The sequence below is a fragment of the Euprymna scolopes genome, chromosome 12 (assembly GCF_053919585.1).
Source record: "Euprymna scolopes isolate OS-2025 chromosome 12, ASM5391958v1, whole genome shotgun sequence".
Taxonomy (NCBI): Eukaryota; Metazoa; Mollusca; class Cephalopoda; order Sepiida; family Sepiolidae; genus Euprymna; species Euprymna scolopes.
In genome coordinates, this window is record NC_136493.1 from 69494921 (window position 1) to 69503768 (window position 8848).

The following is an 8848-nucleotide window of genomic DNA, read 5'->3' on the forward strand; positions in this document are numbered from 1 at the left end:
ATGCTTCTTTCTCTATCGTTGAATAGGATTTCTGGAATTCATTAAACTTTTTTGAATAGAAACTAACTGGATGAAGCTGCTCGTCTTCCCCCGGTTGCAATAGCACTGCTCCGATGCCTTTGTCACTGGCATCTACGGCTAAGCTAAAGGGTTGACTGAATGAAGGAGTTTTCAGCCTTGGTTCTGTACTCAACGCTCGTTTTATGGTTTCGAATGCTTCCTGGCATTCCACTGACCATCTGAATTTACTGTGCTTTTTCAATAGTTCCGTCAGGGGTGTGGCGATGCTCGCAAAATCCCTACAAAACTTAAAAAAAATAATAGTATCCGCCCATACCCAAGAATCGCCTTAGGCTCCAAACATTTTTCAGTGCTTAGTATGTTTCGATCTCTTGGGTTTTGGCCTTTAGTGGGGTAATTCTCCCATGTCCTACCACGTGCCCTAGGAATTTTACCTCAGCCTGACAGAATTCGCTTTTCGTTAGATTTATGGTTAGCCTGGCTGATCGCAGCCTTTGGAATATTTTCCTTATTGTTTCGACATACTCTGCCCACGTGTCGTTATAGATCACTATGTCGTCTATGTAGGCATCTACATTTGCTATCCCAGCGAGACACGCATTCATTAATCTTACAAACGTGGCCTGTGAGTTCCTCATGCCAAAGGGCATCACTCGGTATTGATATGTTCCCTCAGGGGTAACAAATGCCGATATTTGTTTGGCTCGTTCTGTTAGGGGCACTGCCCAATACCCCTTCAAGAGATCGCATTTGGTGATATTTTTGCTCGCCCTATTTTATCTATACAGTCGTCCATTCTGGGAATAGGATATGAGTCGGCCTTAGTGAGCGCGTTTACTTTTCGATAGTCAGTGCAAAATCGCATTGTCCCATCGGGCTTGTCTACTAGCACGCACGGTGATGCCCACTCACTCTGACTGGGTTCTATTATAGTCTATCTTTCCCTTTAGAACCGCTAGTTTTCTCGGACTTAGGCGATATGGGTGTTGTCTAATCAGGTTATCCTCTTTCAGTTCTACATCGTGCACTGCTGCATTCGTGCACATCTGAGAATAAGTCTCTGTACTCTGAGAGTATTGTTTTTAAACTCTGCCCTTCCTTCGAAGGTAGGTGGGCAAATTTGGCATCTAAATTTCCCAAGACCGCTAAGTTGTTTAACTTCCTAGGTGGGTACTTGGCCACACCGGCTTCCCCCTCAGCGCTGGTCAGTTCCAGTTCTCCCTGGATACGTGGTGCTATCAGCACCGCTTTCTCTTCCGTCCTTCTAAAATACTTTCGCATCATATTAACATGACATACTTGCGTCTTCTTTCTAAGTTCTGGGGTACCTATTAGGTAGTTAAGGGAGCTAATCTTTTTGGCTACTGTATAGTATCCCTGGTATCTGGCCTTAAATGGCTGACCGTTTAGGGGTAACAGTAGTAGGACTTCCTCTCCTTTGAATTCTCTTTCTATCGTTTTCTTGTCATATGCAGCTTTCATGGTTTTCTGACTATTCTCTAGATGATCTCTGGCTAACTCTCGCGCTTCTGACAGGGTTTTTCACATTTTAGCCAGATATTCCGACATATTGTTCGGCATGGACTCATCGTTTACCCATCATTCTTTTATCAGTTTTAGTGGCCCCCGTACTGGGTGGCCAAAAACTAGCTCCAATGGGCTGAACCCTAGTGATTCCTGCACTGCTTCACGCGCTGCAAACAACACGAAGGGAATACCTCTGTCCCACTCGTCATCATGTTCCACACAATATGCTTTTAGCATAGTTTTGAGTGTGGCGTGAAAACGTTCCAGTGCTCTCTGGGACTGCGGGTGATATGCGCTGAATCTGACGTGCGTGACTCCCAGTTGTACCGCCATCTGCCTGAAGATCTTTGACATGAAATTAGACCCTTGGTCAGTCTGGATTGCTTTTGGTAATCCCACCTTTGTAAAGAAAGTCATCAGGGTGTCTACTATCTTTTTTGCCGATATATTCCGCAATGGGATCGCTTCAGGGAATCTGGTGGACGCACACATTATAGTCATTATATATTTATGACCGGCTTTACTTTTAGGCAACGGTCCCACACAGTCGACAATCACTCGATCGAAAGGTTCCTCCACTGCTGGTATTGGTTGGAGTGGCGCCAGAGGAATCCTCTGGTTGGATTTTCCTGTCACTTGGCATATCTTTCATGTTCGACAGAACATTTTCACGTCCCCCATGATTCCTGGCCAATAGAAGTGTCTCATGAGTTTTTCGTGCATCTTAGTGACTCCCAGGTGACCCGCCAATGGTATCTCGTGTGCAACTTTTAGCACTCCCTCCCAGTACGTTTCGGCACCATCACTCGCTCGTGCACGCTCCGGTCAATCCCCTCCGTCACACTGGGAGGATTCCACCTTCTCATTAATACACCGGTATTGAGGAAGTATTGTCCTACCCTGCCATCGGATTCTTCATTTCCGATCCGCCCAAACAGGGGTTTCAAATCGACATGGTTTCGTTGTTCCCTAATTAGTTCCCGTCGCGGTATTAATAGATTGGATCACAGCCCTATCTCTTCTTTTGCTTGGCCCTTCCTCTCTGGTGACCTAGTAGACTTCTCCCTCTCTTTCTTCTTCCCCCTCGTCGTTACAATTGCCGATGCCTTATCTTCTGATGCCTTGAGTTCCCCCATGGATTCAGGCTTCATTTGGCTCGAGGGTTTGATTCGGCTTTTGGCAATGTCATTACCTACTATCATCGCCACGCCGGTCATAGATAAGCTACTAATTACTCCCACGATGATCTCGCCTGATATCCAAGCTGATTCTAGGCAAATTTTAACTAGAGGAATTTTCATAGGCTTATCTTCTATGCCTCTAATAGTGACTGTCCTATTGGAGGTTGTTTTTATTCCCATGGGCACGTGGTTCCTTAGCACTAAGGATTGGGATGCACCCATGTCTCTTAGGATACTGATGGGCCTTCTCTGGCTCTTTTTGTTTCGGGAAATGTATCCTCTCGACGTGAAGGGTTTATACTCCGCTTCTACATTTGCGTGTACCATCAACTGTGGTTTAGCTGGGGGATTTCGAATTTGTTCTGGGCCTCGCTTCGCCCAACAGTTTGTAGCTATGTGACCCAGCTTCTTACAGTTGAAGCATGTGATAGGTCTGAATCACAAAATAAAACAGCATCCTGATCTCTGTTAGTTCCCCTAAAAGGTAACCCAAATTGATCTAAATTGGGATCTAGGACCGCGTTCCAGTCTCCTGCTAAGATAACCGTCCGAGAAGTATCCATGAACTGCTCGATTCACCGAAAAAAGGCAGCCAGCTTAACTTGGCTATTGGGCGCATAAACCCCAACAAGATGAAATGCCCTACCCTTTATGGTAACATCCAAAACACACAGTCTTCCCTCTGGATCCATGTAGCATGGGTCACTCAACGCATCTAGGGACCTTTTAACTAGCCAGGAAACCCCTCTAGAAGAAGAATTAAAGTATTCTGAGTAAGCCCTAAAGGTTTTAGACAGCGCACGTAAATGGTCACCAGGAATAAAGTGGGTTTCCTGCACACAACAAATATCCACTCTGAGGTGCTGCAGGTCCAAACTCAAGCCCCATTTTCGTAAGTTGGCCCTTAGCCCTTAGACATTCACACTAGCAAGCTTGAGATCCATGATTGTGCTTTAGGGTTCAGAACCAGAAACAAACATTGTGGTCATGAGCGTGCCAACGGCTCTCGTGAGGGAATAGGTACCCATCTGAGTATCGATGAGTCCGTCACGAGAGATACCACCGACATGCAAAGGATAGGTTAGTTTTGCTATCCTATACAGGGAGGGGTGCATTTTTATCGGGACCCTCCCAACACAACATTTTTTAAGATTTTTGATATCAGAATCTTTAAAAACAACAAGAGGAGGGGACAGAGTAAAGGCTTTGTTAGCCTCATCAAGCATTGACCATAGGTCCTTAGCTTCTTCTTTTTTGCATATGACTGTGAGGACTCTTTTTGCGTTTGAGAAGTTTGAAGGGATAGCTATTAGTTTCCCCCTACCTCCTTGAACTCAATTAACTTTGTAAGGTCTGTTCCTTTAAAATTTTTGTAATTATTGATGGCTGCCTGGTTTAAAGTGCAAATGTCTTTGCCAGGGAGGTAGAGGGTCTTTTTTTTGTTTTCTAAAGAGGGTTTTTCAATGTCCATAGCAATGTGCGAGTCAGAAGGGGTCTCTGCAGGAGATGCAGGAGGAGTATTGCGAGGGGACGCAGAAGTGGATGGGGCTTAGGGTTATTAGGGGTATTAATTTTGGCATTTTGTAGGGGACAGGAGTTGTGACTGGAGGAGGCATTTTGAAAGGGGAGGGAGTTTTGGGCTTTGTGGGAGACTGAGTGGTAGGGTTGGTGATAGATTTGGGGCTTGGCTTCGGAGAAAGGGATTTACAAGGAGTTTGGGGGGTTGGCCGTTTTGAGTTTAATTTTTTTTAAGTTCACAATCTCAACGTACTGCTCTCTACCAGGGTCGTTCTTTAGCATTGTCTCTTCCTTCATTTGATCGAGGGTCAAGCGTTCAGGGTTTGTTTTCCGGGACGGGGGGGGGGGGGCGATCTGCCAGGGTTCTCCTCTGAGGATCTCATCTGGGTTTGTCGTCGTTTCATGGGTAGGAGGGTTGGGAACACTTGTTGATGTTGTGATTCCCAAGTGTTGTCCAATAAATCTTTTGGGGTTTGGTGGACGTTTTTCTAGGAGGAACTCAGATGTAAAGTGCCCAATCTCGCTGCAATTCCAACAGGTTGGTCTCCTGCCAACTACTATTATGGGTAGTTTTTCTTCTCCTACCTAAAGGAAGAAAGGGATGTTTATAAAATTTTTCTCATCGAGGAGGATGTCGAAGGACCATACACCATGGAACTCATCAACCTGCACAGAAACCATTTTGTCGAATTTTAAAAAGAAGGTGCCGAGGTGTTCTCCTTCGATGTGGTGCGGAATATGGAAAACCGAAACTGTAGTCCGACGTTTCCCCATATACTCAGTTCTTAGAATGTATTGCTGCGTGATTATTTCTTTTAGTGAGATGGTTAAGCATTCTTCTGATGAATTGAAAAGCACACTCCAGGTATTATAACCCTTACACTTTACGACGCACAAGGGCCTGAAGCCTGCTGAAGCCAAAAGATTGATAACGATGTCTGAGCTTGCTCTTATGACTTTTTTCGTCTTCCGGTCCGCTACAAATAGTGTTAGACACTTTTTTTTGATTTCCTCCAACTTTGGTAAATTTATGATAAGTCGAGTATCACTGACGAGTTCCAGGCATCGTTTCGCCTTTTCCACAAAATCTTTAACATTAATGTCAACTTTCGTGGGTTTAGTCCAGGTGTTTGGTGTAGAAGGTGTGACGTTTTTCGTTTCCATTGTGTCGACAACAATAGGCATCTGGCTCGCAGAAGTGGCCATAGCCGAACCGTTTAAAAACGGTTAATAGAAAGTTCACAAACTGTTAAGAAATAACAGTAAAAAATAGGAAGAAAAACAAAGTGTTGTCTGGAAAAAAAATCCGATGTTAATAAAAAGGAAAAAGACAAAAAGGAGAAAAATGGCAGATATAATAATGCACCACACAAATCAAAAGACGAGTAATGGGGGTATGAGACCAATGATTTCGACGATCATTTTTATAACCACAAGTCATGGTGAGCAACCAATGAAAAGCTTCTAAAATTACTATAAAAATTGTCAAATTTTGGATTCAATCAGTTCGCTGCCATCTTTGTTACTGACAATTACACTCAGGATCTGATCTGAACTGCTCCTTCGTCGCCATCTTTGTTACTGGTAATTACACTCAGGATCGTACTACACTGCTCTGTTTCTTCACTACTCTGTTCAACATAATGTCTCAACACTTAACAGATCATTTTCGCATTTAAATATAATGATTTCCCATTTCCTGGCCATTATTGCCTTTAGAGCAGATAGTACTTCAAATTCTTTTGATATTTTTCAATTATTTAAGTCTGATTGGAAAATAACATTTCTTTCATAACTACCATTGACACTAAGTCCAAATGACAAGCCCCCCCCCATCGTATAAACCATTAAACACACTCATTTGGTGGTTTTTATAATCATCAAAATAGACACTGTGCTTGGCATCAAAAAAAGATAACGTGAGTCTTGACAAATGGAGAATACGATTTTTGACTTGTAGAGTTGTTGTAGCAGTTGCATGATAGATGTATTACTTTTGTATGTAAAGATAATCGCTTGCATAATCTTAAGTTGTAGTTTGGTTAGCTAAAATAGACAGGTCTAAACTCACATAGAGATACACAAGCAATTAATGCAAAAATATATTCAGTTCCTGAAAGAGATGTTGTGAAGATAAGACATTGACGACTGTTGTAGATTTTCAGATATGCTGCAAACGAATATCACATTTAAAATTGGGACAGAAAAGTAGTTTTCTGGATATAAGGATCCAATGTAATCTAATGTTTTCACTGGCGGCCATGTTTTTCCCAACTGATCAAGTTCTAATGCACACGCGTGTTATAAAACACCCCTTCTCCCCATGTTAAGAATGGTGATCGCCACTGACATTCATTAAGTAATTGGAAAAAAAAATGTCTTAATATCTAGAAAACTACTTGTCTGCACAAAATTTGAATGTGATATTCATTTTTAGCAGACTCAAAAATGTATCAAAGTCGTCATTTTAAAGGAGAGTGTTGTTGACTGTTGATATGCAGTTAAAGTAAAAATTTACCTTAACTTTTTTTAATGACATCCATATTTAATCTTGGTACTTTTTTCTTTTTTTTTTTTTGATAAAATTATACATGAAATTGGCCCCCCTCCTCTAAATTCTTTTTTTTTATTAAAAGTAGCCCCCCCCCCCACAAAAAAAAGAAGAAAATGTCCATTGTTAAGGTGAAAACAAGTGGTGGCTGGTGGTGACGCTTTACAATTTTCAACTTGGTACTCATGCACTTATTGACCCGTGCTGAAATAATAAGGTTATTATTTAAAAAGCCATTCTTAACATGGGGAGAGTGTTTTGTACCTATTCTGTACTTTAACCTTACAATAATAATAAAAAAAAAAAACATATCATAAAACTTTAATTAAACGTGGAAATACGATTTAAAAAATAGCGCGGATCAGTAAGTGCATTAGCACCTCAAACTGTATACTAAAAACAACACACAAATTACTAGTTTCATTTTAGATAACTTGTTGACGATTTCTTAATTATTGAGTAATTTAGTTTCGTTATCATTCATTAAAAATGAACGAGTGTATTTCTCATTAATTATTTTTTTTTCATTTCATACATAAATATTTATGTAATTAATTAAAATTTAGTAATAATTTTATAAGCCGTTTTAGCGTTTAAAAGTTCGTTTTATTTTCGTATTTAAAAAAAATAATAATCGCACGATCGTTTATGAGTGTTTTTATTACTCGTAAAAACAATCAATCATTTACGTGAATGTTATAATATTTTTTAAAAAATTATTATTTAAATAAATAAAACTAAACCATTTGACATCATGTCTATGGCATAGACTCTTTGCTGCGTGGAAACGAAACCCAAAGAAGATGCTGTTGTTTTTTATCTATTTTTGAATAGTGGCGAATTTTCTGGATGTTCACTTAATACAAAAAACTGTTCAAAATATAGTAAAATGCCTTATTTAAAAAAAAAAAATGATACTGATTATTTTAGTAGATAAATTCGAAAACTTTACTTACTGGCGTGTGAAGAAACGATCAGATTCACCGCGCTAAAAGGGGAGGGGAGAAATCATTTAGTGAATTTTTGAATTATTAATTTTCTAACAAAAACTGCATTACTCACTCTTTTATCGGAATATTTACTTCAAAATTCTTTAAATATTTTTATTCAAAATTTTAAAAATATTTTTATTCAATGAATTAATATGACATGTGATTTTATTTTTTCAAAGTAATTATTTCCTAAGTTAATAACGGAAGGCTCCCTGTTATCTAAGGGAGATAAGTCATTAAACATTTAATTTTCCAGGATTGCCAGTTTAGCTTTTTAAAGGCCAAATTTCGCAAATTTGGCTTTTTAAAAGGCAGCTAGGCCTTCAAAATTTCTGTTTGGCCTTTTTTCAAGTTGGGCTTCAAATTTGGCCTTTTTCTGATCATTTTATAAGTAAATGGGTTTGTATTACTGTACACATGGATTCGAAAAAGTTGTCAAAAAACAAATATATAACAAATAAATGTTATGAAAGGCAAGATGAGTTACTTTTCTACCTAACTGGATAGTTTTCTAGTGTTTTCATTTAATGTAACATGTTTATTCAGCTCGAAAAACATTGTGTTTACCGATGTATTGGAAAATTCAAGATGGCGCCTCCGCCTCACTCCCTCTTTAACACGGTAAGTTTGGGAAAAGGTGTTATAAATAAAAAAACTAGACAAAATACTATTAAAAACCCGCCGAATATATGTCAACCTATGTCACGGTAACATATATTGAGCGAGGTTTTAACAGTAATAACACCTTTTCCCAAACTTACCGTGTTAAGGAGAGAGTCAGACGCCATCTTGAATTTTCCAATACATCGGAAAACACTGTATGGTTTTCGAGCTGAATAAACATGTTACATTGAATAAAAACATTTTTTAGCCCAGCATTTTTTTTACACAAAATGTTGACATCGAAGAAAATGAACAATGGTTTATTCTTCTCTATTCTTTTTTCTTTGGCAGTTTAAAGGTACTATGAAAAAGCTTTTAAAAAATAAAATGGAATGAAACACAGTACAACACAATTAAATATGGATTTACTGAGATAATACCGGTTAGTGACTACA

The 8848-nt window shown here is 39.5% G+C and overlaps 1 protein-coding gene across 3 annotated transcripts in view; it reads right to left on the reverse strand.

Moving 5' to 3' along the window:
- The window catches only part of LOC145291321 (DNA repair protein RAD50-like), a 260298-nt gene extending 252287 nt beyond the window's left edge, over positions 1 to 8011 (reverse strand). For all 3 annotated transcript variants that reach the window (XM_080137063.1, XM_080137061.1, XM_080137064.1), the window contains exon 1: positions 7755 to 8011. The gene's annotated coding sequence lies outside the window, so the exon portion shown is untranslated. The remainder of the gene's footprint in view (positions 1 to 7754) is intronic.
- Between the last annotated feature and the right edge of the window lie 837 nt (positions 8012 to 8848).